Source organism: Amyelois transitella, chromosome 6 (genome assembly GCF_032362555.1).
Source record: "Amyelois transitella isolate CPQ chromosome 6, ilAmyTran1.1, whole genome shotgun sequence".
Classification (NCBI taxonomy): Eukaryota; Metazoa; Arthropoda; class Insecta; order Lepidoptera; family Pyralidae; genus Amyelois; species Amyelois transitella.
This window is the reverse complement of record NC_083509.1, coordinates 4221069-4235134: the sequence shown is the minus strand read 5'-3', so window position 1 is coordinate 4235134 and position 14066 is coordinate 4221069.

The window sequence follows — 14066 nt, the reverse complement described above, 5'->3', positions numbered from 1 at the left end:
ATGATTAAATAATTCAGCGACTTCAAAGGAGATGCGCTTTCAGAAGTAAAGCGAAGCAAATAACCTCGTAAATAGAAATAGGGGAGAAAAAACGCGTACTCGTGGTTAAGGTAGATAAATGTCGATATTGTTTTCGGTGAATAAAAAAATCAATTTGAAGTTAAACTCCATCTGTTTTCAGTCACTTTTGCCAGAGTAGCTGCCGTGGGAATTTACAGAAAAAGGAACCCGTAACTTTTTAAGAACTAAGCTTCTGTAAATAAAATATGTAAATTGACATTATTTACTATCGTGATGATGTAACGTATTCTAAAAATTAAATATTAATTCCATCTTGAAAAAGCAATAGATTTATTTCCGAAATAGGATACAAGGTATCCTTTAATTACGTCAACTCTTGGTACTTTTTTTATTTATCGGTAAAACAACTTGTTTTTTAAAACCAATAAGGTAACAAAATGAGAAATAAATAGAATAAAGTAAATTTAAATCATTTCAATAACGTCATCAAATATAAAAACGTTATTTATTAAATCCTTTATAGTAAAATCGACATGTTACATCGCGCATCACTAGTGAAAATAGCTGTGCACCGCTTTTCAAACGAAGGGTGCAATAAGGTGCACAAATTAGACCGATTTAACTTTTGAACGCGTCCCGTCTGAGTTGATACATTGAGGACGCAGGAGCGAGGCGCAGAATTACTGTAATTTCCCAACGTAGTTCCAGTCCTATATATTTATTTGTAAGGTCATTAAAACTTCCTACAGATGAAACATTATTTTTACCACGAATTAAAAAGGAGAATTATAAAGGTTTAAACATAAATACATACATACATACATATAATCACGTCCATATCCCTTGTTGGGTAGACGGAGCCAACAGTCTTTAAAGGGTTTTAAACGTTTTATGATTATGTTATATAAAATTATTACATATCTAATAGTAACGTTAACGCCATTATTTAGTAATTCGGACAATCTAACGCGGTATCGGAAATGTCTTAGTGAATCTTTACATTCGAAACCAAAATCGGTGAGGTTAATAAGAAAATCCTCATGCTATTATGAGAAAGAGACGATTGCGTGTATAAACACATTATTAAAACATCATATAATAAGTACCGAGACCAAATCTTTAAAGAAAATCTGATCCCTTTTGATGTCTACCAAGCGCCAGAGGGCAAACCAGCGTTAATTAAAGCTATTTTTCTTTGGAATTATGAATTAAGCATCCTATTCAGAGTACCATTAAATATTGTTTATCCTCATCCGTAACCGACCAAAAAGATTTCTTTTTCTGATATTTAAGTTAATGGGAGTTTAATTTCAAATTATAATTTGTTTCCTTTATCAGTATGGACGCTTTTGAGCATAAAATCTGTTTCGTTATTTAGAAGATATTCATTAATTATCCATTACTATTACTTGAATGTTTTGAAATACCTATTAGATTTTATACATGACAAATGTTTTTTTTGAAAAGCAACACTTTCTGGCCACAACATGAAATGCGTCATTTAACTACAGTTTTCATAATAAGCCTCGACAAAGTCCCAGTTCATCCATTACGAAAATTGCTTCAAGCCGTAATGGCACTTACTAAAATGTAAATGGCTAAGTTTCGCGCCAAGAAAGAGTTGAGACATTCATGTTGTCAGTGAGCGCTGGGCCAAGAGCAAAAGAGAAAGTTTAATTTGGGTACACAATGGCAATTTTAAAGTTGGCTGTTGCCCGATTCAAATTCAAAGTGGATTTTGGAATTAATTCGATTTTTGTTGAACTTCACAGACTGAGGATTTTTTCAGATTTAACTTCTAACTTTGTCAGCTTTTATCTTTATTGAAGGTTCCCTTTCATTAATTGATTCATTTCAATGCAAAAGAGGTAAGTTCTTCGATTGTAGAGACGGTTAACTGTATTAGGCATTTTTTTTGGCTGTAAGTAATTTATATCGTTTCCATCCACCTATTTTATCTTCGATTGCCCCAAAAAGAACCTTTTGGTGAAGTGATATTCTATATATAAAAAACTTTTCCGGTACTGAGTGACGAACAACTAATAGCCGAAACTACTGAGCCTAAAAAGAAAAAAATTGGTATGAAGGTTAGGGAGTGCAGGAGACTACTAAGAGAGGAAAGGAGAGGATTTTAATCTCAATTCCATCCATCAATGAACGCGGACTTCTTAATGTTTTTCGAGATTTTTGGCTTTCTGAAAATATATCAATTAAATCAAAATAAACTTACCTTAATGCGAAATCTTATGTCTCACCAAACATTTATACAGGCATCATCGCATATGTTACACCGACATCTAGGTAATGTGTAGTGATGATAGCATTGCATTATGGTCGGGGGACGGCGGTTAACGACGGAGGAAACTCATTAAATACCAGCCAATTTATGGGAAGCGGGGGCTGGAAGTCTGCGACTTGAGTGTTTGTCATGCCATCCACATCCTTCATTTGTAAAAGAAGAATTTTTTTCATGCTAATTTAAAAATTAATGCTTCTTATTCCTCCTAGCTTTAGTCCCAGTTGTATCCTCATTGCTCCTGAGACGAGCCCGGGGTATGCCTTTGACCATGGATTCTGGATTTGGTGAGTCAGGTTTGTGCAGGTAAACTAAACCCGCATTGCATCGATCATAGTTGCCTGAATGTGCAGGTTTCCTCAAGATGTTTTCCCTCACCTTAAGAGCATCGCTTAGTATTCAAACTAATGAACATTACATCGAAAATTGTCATTGATACATGGCCAAGGTGGGATTCGGCCTGTGCTTTTTGGATAATTATATCTGTGATTCTTACACCATCCTTCGGTCAGTCATTCGAACTCATAAAAATATAGTAATGGTTTAGTAATTACTTATGAATATTTCGTTACTTATTTGCCAGAACTTTAATTCTTTTCGCCTCTTACGATCTTATTTTATTCTGCCAGAAACTACACAGCCCTATAACAACAAAGTTCTTACCATGTAATTTTCTCAATTGTGTAAAATTATGTTTATAGTGTAAGTTCAAGTTATCTATCATGAATGCCTGCCCTGTGAAAAATGTCTATTCACATTTTCCGCTTTCTATAAAACTTGTAAATATTTAAAATGTTTCAGTGCAGCTGTAAGCAATCTAAAGTGTCAATGACCTGAAACTTTTATTCTCTGTAAAACTATAATTTAACAACTTTCTTTGCAGTTCGCTGATGGACTTAACAACCATAATTAGTGTCAGATGTAAAAATCAATCCATCGTACAATGTACAGGATAGTTATTCTTTCAAGATTAAGTAGGTATTCATTCTTTCGACTACAATATATTTATATTTTTGATGTAAATCTATATAAAATTGGTTATTTGAAAAATAATGTTGACGTAAGTCTTTTTACCAACCTTCATAATTTTAGCACGCTAAAATGATTCTCTTCTAAGCTAACTTTACTTATGTTTTAATGGGAAATTAATAAAAATCTTTTAGTCCATCATGTCCTCAGTTATATTTATCTCCTCACATTACGGTATTTATGTCTCAGTTTATAGTTTTGTGTCAGTTTGAATACGTTAAAATGAAGATTAAAAAAGTCACTTAAAAACATCACAAACAAATGCATACTTTTTCAATCAATAAATTTAAAAAGAAAAGTCTATTCGATAACAGAATTCTAGGGAGGGTGACAAGATGCTTCAAAGGAAACCCACCCTTGATCGTTTCAGGGGACCTCTTAAGCCAGATTAAAAGTTCCCAACCACCTCATCGAGGAATGCATGAGCTTATTATGAATTATTAATTTAGTCTGCAACAAGAAAATTAAAGAATGTCTTTGTATCGAACGTAATTAAGATTAGCAGGATGAAGCGCTTTCAGATTTAGGTGAAAAATATTCGAAGAATTTGCTTTGTCATCTCTAAGAATAATGTTAATAAAATAATATAAATTTTATTAGATTACTAATTTTAGTATGATGAATTTAATTTAAATTTTAATGTTTCGTTGATTGTAACTTTGAGGAAGTATGCAAGTATTGTAGTAAGTGAAAATAAAAGATAATTCCCTAGCTCTCCGGAAAAGAGGCGGTATTTATTGTTTTAATAAAATATAAAGAGGCGTTTTTTCACGATTTAAAAATCTCTGCTTTTTAACATAATAATCGCCAGATCGAATTTCGGACTAATGACTTAATTTGCTTCTGCCACAAGCTGAATCGAGCTGATCGGACAAGCAGTTGATTCAAGATTTAGAACCCGCACTACCTCAAGGTCCTGTCATCCATTTAATAAAAATCCTTTCAAGATTTAAAAGTCGTCATTTACCAATATTTAATAACAATTCCTAGGCATATTTTTTAAATTTCCCGTGCATTTACCAGCAGCAACAAACAACTTATGTATTTTAAATAAAGTTATCACAATAATGGCCTTTCCATCGGGAGCTATTGATTTTATTATCTGATTAAAAGCTTACAGAGAGGTTTAACAATGAAATTCACGCAGATGCTGCCTCCGCTTACTGACCACCATAAGCCGTGTTTGTACAAAAATAAAAAGTTTTACACAATAATTCATATACCAAGGTATTTAACTTAATTCCGTGATTGTTGCTTTATCAGTATTTTGCACCTATTATAAACCTTGGCGACACCTTTCGACGTAATACGCGTGTGTGTGAAGCTGTTTATAGAAATCATGATTTTATTTATAAGAATAAGTTTTCGTGTTGCATTATACTATATATAATAGTATTTTTAGAGTCGCTCGGTGACCACGGTATTTGTAACATGATCCGAAATGTCCGAGATAGAATAAAGATACGTTATGTGTGCGTTTAATACCTGTAATATAAGAACAATTCTAAATTTGGATTCAGAACATACTCGTATAAGCAAACATGCCATGTTTTACTCTGCGCTGGATTTAATTACTCGTGGACCAACGAGCCATGTTATTGTCAAGTCACGGCTGTGTCATTTTCAGTGAACAGTTGTACCATGTAATGCACAAACAATTGTAATCTGCATTTATGGTAAAACTTACTATGGTACTCCAATTATATTAGGTCAGTTTAAACAATTTCACAGAAACTACGTTACAGAAACGACTTTCATCATAGTCATTACCAACATTCTGGCAATTTTATTTTCAATTCAATCCTTTCTTTGAGCATTGCCCGTTGACTCACTTACCTATCACTTGCGGGGTAGATAGAGTTCTGAAAAAAACTGAAAGGCCACGTTCAACTGTAATTATTGAGAATCAAATTGTGACAGGTTGCTTGCAGACCATAAGCTTACAAGAACCATCAGCGATAGCAAACTTTTCCGACATATTGCAAACGTTTCACAATGAGCTAAAGGATGAATTATTTATTTTTTAATTAAAAGCTATGTAGATTGAAATTTATTCGGCAAAAAAGATTCTAATACCTTCTAATCCTTACTCTTTCCCATTCAAAATCAGTCATATTTTAAATCATTATACATATATCGAGTAAATAATTTCGACTAATTTGCACAGCAAACCTCAATAAATTATTTGCTAGCTGCCGGCTAATTGTGCCATCAAACGTACGTCCAGTATGCGTGTAATTGCAGCTTAGTTTGAATGCTATAAATTGTTCGGCGTAGTTGCGCCGAATATGCAGTGAAAGATAGCCGACTGTGCGGTTTACCTGGATCGCTGGCGTTATCATTATAACGAATATGCTATCAGTCGTTGGAATTTTCCTGTTGGCAACTGCAAAAATCAAAATGTTTTAATTATAGTGTTGCCAAATTTAATGGTATTTCTTAAGATATATTTGGTCGTATACTTCAAAATGTTTTCATTAAAGTTACAAACATTTAGATATTTATTTGTAGAACCTGAATATCTTTATATATAGTTATATTACAATTTGCAGTTAAATAAGAGGGCTTTGGAGTACTTATATTTCAAAAATATAATTTAACATTATTCTTTATTGCGTTACAAAAAGTCGTTGGAAAATCAAACGAATAATAAATATATCCAAAAGTGAAGTAATGAGTAAATGTTAAAAACATGTGCAATAAAAGTCATACCTTTCTTCAAACTTAAAAAAAAACCCTATACAAATTAGAATAAAATCCATTTGCAATCCAAATAGAAATTTCTTTGTCTACATAACAAAAGGATTCGCGGAAATGAAATGTAATTATGGCAGATCTTAGCTGAAAGATTGCTGACCGCACTCCGTCTGGCTGGATGCCTGCCGTGAACCATTCTAGATAAACATTGTCAACTATTTAGAGGAAAATTTGTTTGATATTTTATGATATGACTTAACACAGTTACGTTTTGGAATAAGAGGGTTTTTGGAATTGACATAAGGATGTGAAATAATGTCAGTCAAGTTGATAATTAAAATGATATAAGTAAAATGCTTGTTGTACTTAGTAAAACTGTTATTTTTAACAGGATTTTTATTCATTATTAAAAAGGCATTCTATAAAAGAAAATAACTGGCATTTGAAGCTTAAAAACATATGTTAATAAGGTTCTTACGAGGTAGATAGAGCCAGTACTTACAACGCTTCTAGCTGGATTGCTTGATGATGTCATTGACATTCAGGGACATTGGCAGGACGCTATCTCATTAAAGAAAAAAAAATTCCTCAAACCCAATGAGAGTGCGTAACAACAGTAACAAGTTGTAGCTTCGGGCGTATGTTCTGAACTTCAGAGCTGCGTTAATTAACGTACAACTTGAAGATAACAACGCTCCCAGCCTGAACACAAACAATACGTGCTTAAACTTGAAAATCGAGGTCGATAAGCTTTTGGGTGCAACTGTCTGGTGAAATGAATGATAATTAGATCTTAAAGTTTGGGAATAGATTGTGCTGTTTGAGTCGCGATAGACTGTTTTAAGTCTTCTCAACAACGATAGGCTATTAGGGTTGTGTATTTGTAAAACGTATCTACTATTAAACTTTAAGTAAAAATTATAGTTCTAAGGACTGAACAGTAAGTACTTCAGCAGTGGCTGATTGTTGTATGCGATAAATCTTTTAACTCTTAAGATATATGTAAGGTTCCGGGTTCGACCCAAGGTCAGACCAACTTTCTCTAAATGGAACTGGTCTTGGATGTTTATTTACATAGTGTTTATTATGAACTGAGTATAGTGGCGATATAGTATCCAATCAAGTCTTAAACTTACTTTGGGGCTAAATAATTCAATGTATGTTCATCGGATTGCCGAATTAAATCAAGGATTCGATTCTTGCCGCATGTCCTATCATGTCAAAATGAGGTATAAGGTCGGGTAATGTTATTGGCAAGACTGAAAAAAGTGAATTTGATTTAAAAGCGGTCATTCACAACTCGTTTACAACTGCACAAGGAATTTTAAAACCTCCTCAGAAAGTATAACGTGGTGTAACTCTCGCAATTTATTAGAGTAGGTTCAGGCGTTCGTTGTGGATTATTTTCTACTAGCGGAGTTCCGTACACTTTTAACTGTTCTACAAGTTCTCTTTTACCACCAATTGTATTTATTTCCGTGCTACACAACGTTGCAACTTCATCGCAGCGTTTTATTTACTTTGTAGCGATGCGTCGATTTTGCAAACGCTCTAACTTTGCAGTACCTACTAGAATTTAATTTGGACCAAACCACTCCTTGACTTTCATGGAAACTACGCGATGGAATGAATCTCGTTCCGGCTGCTTTTCAATTTTACTGATTAAGTTAACAGTATAGTTGTTATTGTTTCACTTGTTTTGTATATAGTTTTCCATTTTATGGAATGAGGAAATGAAACGTAATGTATTTTATTTTTTATTGTATGTATTTGGCTGTAAAATATTATTTTAAAACAAAGTCATATATTACGTCTTCATCCCTTACGGAATAGGCAGAGCTAACGGAGATCTATATAATAAAAAAAAGATTAGAAGTCTAGTTTTTTATAAGGCAGAGGGGTATACGATGAGATTCATTAAAAAATGGCCAACGCGGAGTGTATCGTCAAAATAAGAAAACTACTGACCAATTCATAAAAAAAACAAACTTATAGTTTTGCAACTATTGTATAGAAAGTCTGAAAGCCATACTATTTCAGTTTCTTACATGTGCAAAAAATGGTGTGATATCTATACTTCAAAACCATATGATGTCATTTATTCAAGAAAAATAACGTCTTAAAATGACACAATCGTGAGACAGCGTTCGGAAACAAGGCAAGGTGCCACCCATTTTTCAGTTACGGCTCAGTTCAGTCCGTTTACATCAGCGGGTATTTTTGGAAATATATGAGAGTAATATTTCTGCTCACGGGTGGTTTTTGAACGTAAGAGCACGCAATTTGCCGATATGATGTTCTTTTTATTTATTATGTTTTGAAAAGATGTAGGTGATAGAAGGATGTGCGTGACAGTGGATTTGAAACTGAAGATGCTGAAAGTATACGTGGTAGTAAGACACGCCAAAATTCGGTGAAATATTTGGAATCTGCTAGATACATAATAATTCTTCTTAAATACAAAATCATTAATCTTGTTTTTTTTTTAATATTAATTGTTCGTTTTCTAACATCAAGCCAGACTAAGAAATTAAGTATAATCTTTATGAAAATTTATAGCAAATCTGTTTCCTTGTCAAATATTTTATTTAGTGGATCGCATCGTACAGCGCATCACTTTTGCAAAACTAGATCCTGCATACCTAATTTAGTTCGTGTCATAAAAGTATTAAGTTTGATTCCTGCTACAACATTATAAACGAGTCACTGAAATTCAATGGGCAAGTTGTTTCCGGTGGGCAATTCACACAGTTATAATATGAAAATAAGTGCAGTTTATTACACAACCGCATGCACTGGCGGTACAATGAACTTATCACGCGATCTTTACGATATTTCTATGCATTTGTGTGTTCAACTACATTACCTATATTTTTTTGAATATATAAGACAAGCCACAAATCATAAAAATAAAAAATAAAATCACGCGATGCTGTCAATTAAAAACAGCGAATAACCTAAATCGCGCAAGCAAAGATATCACAGATTGAAGCATATATAGAACGTCCGATACAACATCGTTGGAGCCGCGGTTCCCCAGGCATAACACCTTGCCTGGCGGAAAGAGATCTTCCTTTGATGGCGGTCGAGCCGAATCATCGCTCGCGCTACAGTTTAAAGCCTGCAACACATTGATTACATCTACAGCACGATGTGTTGCGTCTGGAGTACAGCACGACACAAATCAATTTACACAGGGACTACGGTGCAGTAGACGCAACATATCGCAGATGCAACGCAAAATTCCAGGAATCACATATACATATATCTTTGTGCGTATGAGTACGTATAAATTCGTACTTATTAACTTTTCGTGTATTTCAAGGCGGCGCAGCGGTGTCACAGTTGCACGCAGATCATTTGCTTAGTTCCAAGGATGTCAAGGTATATTCATAACACGTTTATATCCCTCGAGAGGTAGATAAAACCAACAGTCACAAGATACAAGACTTAAATCAAGTTTAGCTATCTCTTATTCTCAATCCTGATAAAAGTATTAGGTACAATAAATGTATTCGTTTTTGGTATAAATAAACAACTCTTGAGTTACTTTTTAAAATATTTGAAGTTGTTAAGATTGTTAACATGGGAAAAGAGTTCGTATTCTTGAAAAGTTTATCAGCATTCCGTTCGTTTTAGAGAAAAGAATGTATAAAATGTCGGTTTCAGAAATTCGTGGAAAAATGTCTGACCCGGTTTTTTTGAAACTTTCTCTTTGAGTAAGATTGATGTTTGTTAAAATCCAGTTCTTTACCACAAAAAAGTTTCCGCAAATGAGAGTTTTTATCTGAAAGTATTTGTGTAATTACGAGAAAACGCTTGCTTGCTCCATGACTTATGATCTAAATTCAGAAACTTGGTTTTACATACTTTTGTAATGTACTTTTCAGTACCTACATATATATTTTTTCTCCAAAAGATTTGCAAGTGCATCGGGTCTTTCTTTACCCAATTTTTTTCTTAATTGAAGAAATTTTACCCATAACATAAGTCTTCTGCACTGAAATAAAATATTTGTATGATTTATCTATTCATTGAGATTAAATATTACAAAAAATTACACAGAAATAATGGAAATAAAAAGATCCAAGAATTTTTGAGAAAAATCCCAACATAGAAAAAAATATAGATCAAAATCTGACCCATCATAGGTGGCAACTACTAACTCCCAGAGGTCTAATTTCTATACTTCACACTGTACCTAAACTGTTGCTAATAGCAGTAAACGATTTTCGCAGCTTCCTCGTCTCACAAAGATCACGTATCGCGCCGTCAGCAAGGGGTAATTCGATGATATTACGTGCGACAGATGTTTCTGTGTGTATTTTTCAATCTTCCCCGAACAATTTACGCCATGCTGTATAAATGATCTACGTGGGCAAAATAAGGGAGGTTTGGTGCCGTTTTGTAAAGGTTTCATCTAAAATTGTACGGAGGCAATGAATAGACTAATTTAAACTGTTTAGCTATAAAATAAATATCAAAAGTGTTTTCTGATGCACTTTTGATATCTATTTATGACCCTGCTAGAACCTTCTACAAGTCACAACCTGCTACAAGATTAATTTAACATTGGTGCATGCATATAATCATGCCTATGACACAAAGTAACCAGTACAAAAAATTCAATACTGAAGACAGACAATTTGGTAATTACATATTATTAAAAACTGAAGTTTCGGTATGGTAAGAAGAATTTTCAGTAAAGGAAATCTAAACGAAGCTCGTTGCGAAAGTCGTTTTTTAGAATCAATGAATGTATAAATAGATCAAATATATACTTAATTATATTGCTATCACTTTCCTTGAAAAGAATTCCAGCTGAAGCGAAAACAGCGAAATAATAAAATATGCAAATGCCGCGAGAACTTTTCTAAGGCATTCTGTTTAAACAATAAAAATAATGTAATGAGATTGGAGTCGCGATACGATCACAAAGATCGGCCACCCTTTTGTGCCGATTGATAGCTGAAGATGTGGCGATCACAAAGCGAACAGAAGAATGGAACCGATCTCGCCAGAGAAGCTGCGATCTATCAATTTGTTTAATTGGATTCTTTTCTTTGCGATTTTTTTCCTGTTTGCAAACAAACCCATTGAATGTATTTCGTTTTCTATCCAGTTCGCAATGTGAGCACATTTTGCGAATGCAATTATCATGTTTTTCAATTTATTTTCGTGTTATTAGAACGCGCTCGGATGTATTTTACTTTTTATGGTGTTGGTTATTTACATACTACATATGTTTGTTATTTTAGTAAGTCGCGTACGTAGAAATAAAAATATGTGTTAATTGTTATTTCGCTAATTGTCAAATTTTAGCTGTGTTTGGGTTTTGCTTTTCTAAAAGTTGTTCCTGCTGTCAACCCAGTTTGGATTATACCTAATTGTTGCATCAATTAAAAGTATTATTGTCGCTCATTTTGATATCCCAGGAAAGAGATGGCGTGGTTATAAAGTGTGGAAAACCACACGTTATAATTCTCAGAATAACTATTGTATTCAAATCTTGCGACAGTTTGTCTGCCACTAAAATTCATTGGCAAAATCCCTCACCGGCCGAATAAAGGTGAGACTATAACATTATTACATACTATATTACACGCCATTTTCCCTTTATTGGCTGAACAAAGAGTCGGCGCCAGCTGAAAAGGAGAAAAGGTGCGAAAAGTTATTGTTTGCCAAAATTAGCTGTCGACCAGATTGATGTATCGTTTATGGTGAAAAAAATGAGGTAAATCCCGAAGGAGGACGTTTTCTGATTCAGAGAAGTGTAGTCATTTGCGAGAATAAATATTTGTCTTATTTCTAATTATCTTGGATGAGTTTCTTAATAAATTGGACGGTGATAGATGCTTGATATCTTGGGAAATAATAAATATGAAGATGAATTTATGAGAAAGTAGCATTTCAAAGTCTTGGGATTCTAAGATTCTATGATGTTAAGTTTTCAGATTATGATTTCTGACTATAAGTTAAAAGAAAACTGAGTATATTTACATTAACAAAAATAATAATTAGCTGTTGGTCTGGTAACGAAAAAAAAAACAAAGTGTATGTCAGCCGTTTATCTTTTTTGCATATTGTGAAATTAAAGGGATTGGCCTATAAAGTCGGGTTTCTATTTTTATATGACCTTCTAAGACTACCATGAAGAAATCAAGCCATGACGTATGTATGAGTGTAGATTATTGTTTTGATAACCATGCCAAAAATGACTGGAATTCCTTTTTAACTTTTTGATGAATGTCAGAAAATAATGTTTTTCAAAAATGAAATAATTAAACCACCAATTTAATTAATAACCATAAATTGTATTGGAACATTGTAACCGCACTACTTACGTTGTTAAAAATTCACAAACAAATGATTTAATATCATTCCGAGTTGAAACATTGCGATTGTCGCGAATGAAAATCCTGCGCTTTCAGCATAAAGGGAATTCATTAATATTTCGTTTTGTTAATGATTCCGATTGTCAAAGGGCTTTTTATGTTGATTTTCGTTATAATCCAACGTTTAAATACACTCGTAGTTGACAGTTCTATTTCTGATATATCAAAAGGCTCGGCAGACAGTTTCATCACATTAACATTTGTATATTTAGTATGAGGTGGTATACAATGTATTTTCTATTTATTATCTTTGTTGCGTATGGAATTCATCGTGTTTATACCTATGACTTTTCATAATCAACTGGTATCTATATGTCAATGTTAGAGGCATGTTTACAGCATATACAGAGAAGCAATTACGTTGAACACAAATATATTGCATTAAAATAATTTAACTTATTCCTAACAATGGCACAGAGAGTCCCATTTTTTTAAATGTCATTTAAAAAGAGGCGCAATGTTGCAAACAACTGTAAGCAGTCTAAATTGTACTTAAGAGGCTTAAGGAACGAAACTTTAAACATTACTGTGATGACCCAAAAAGTTGCTACTTTTTAATGTCCGTTGAGTTCTCGCCGACTGGTTTGCGAGAGGCTCAGTTTTATCTCTTTTTAGGCCCCATGAAGTCAACAAATAAATGGGAGATTTATCGAAAAATCTTTACAAATATAAGTATTTACATTTCAAACTTTATAATAGCTGAAGAAAAGTATGTGAAATTTGTTTTATATGTAAAAGAAAACAGACAAATAAATTTGCCTAAATACAAATTTAACGTGCAGATGAGGAACGATTCCTCAATGAAAAGAGAAAATACTGAAATGGAGGAGCACACTTTTACCTAACAATTTTTCCGAGAAAATGTATGTAATGAGTAAACTTCGACGGTCAGCTTTCTATACAGATACATAAAGCACGCCACACTAATGCGTCTTTAAATACTTCCTCGAACCATTACCTACCCAAAAGGTGTATTCTCGCGTATGTTGTTTCCCACATTTATGAGAAAACTAAGAATGAACAGATTAGCAAAGTTTGCTGCGAATTTCTCCTGGCGTAATGAGGTTTGGTTGTTTAAATTGAAGATTCCGATTGAGTTTCGGCAGTTAAATTTGGAGATTCCTAGGAAACGGAGAGGCTTTGTCTGGAATGTTGTCTAAGTTTAAACCTAGTAAGCAGATCGAAGCTCTAGTGATTGAAACGTTGGCGTATTTACTCACATTCGTTTTGTAAAGTTATTTTCTTTATTCTCCTTGCGTTGGTCACTTGCGTGGATCACGGTAAAAGCGGAACTAGATGAATGTGCCTATTCCCTTAATCGCCTTTTACGACATCCATGGAAAAGAGATGGGACCCTATTCTTAAGTATATGCTGCAAAAAATATACAAGCATTAAATCTTAAACCACCACGAAACACACAAAAGAACTTAATAATTGCTAACAAAAACTTCCCTGGTCGGTAACGGCTATTATTTATTTTCGGCTCCACAATAAATATTTTTGCGATCGTAAACTTTGCCAATTCAATTACTGGCAGCACGAAAAACAGGCCACTGTAAAATAAACCTTTTGATGTTCTCCTGCGGAAAATGTGCCCGTATTGACATACCCGTTCTGGGCTGTGGCG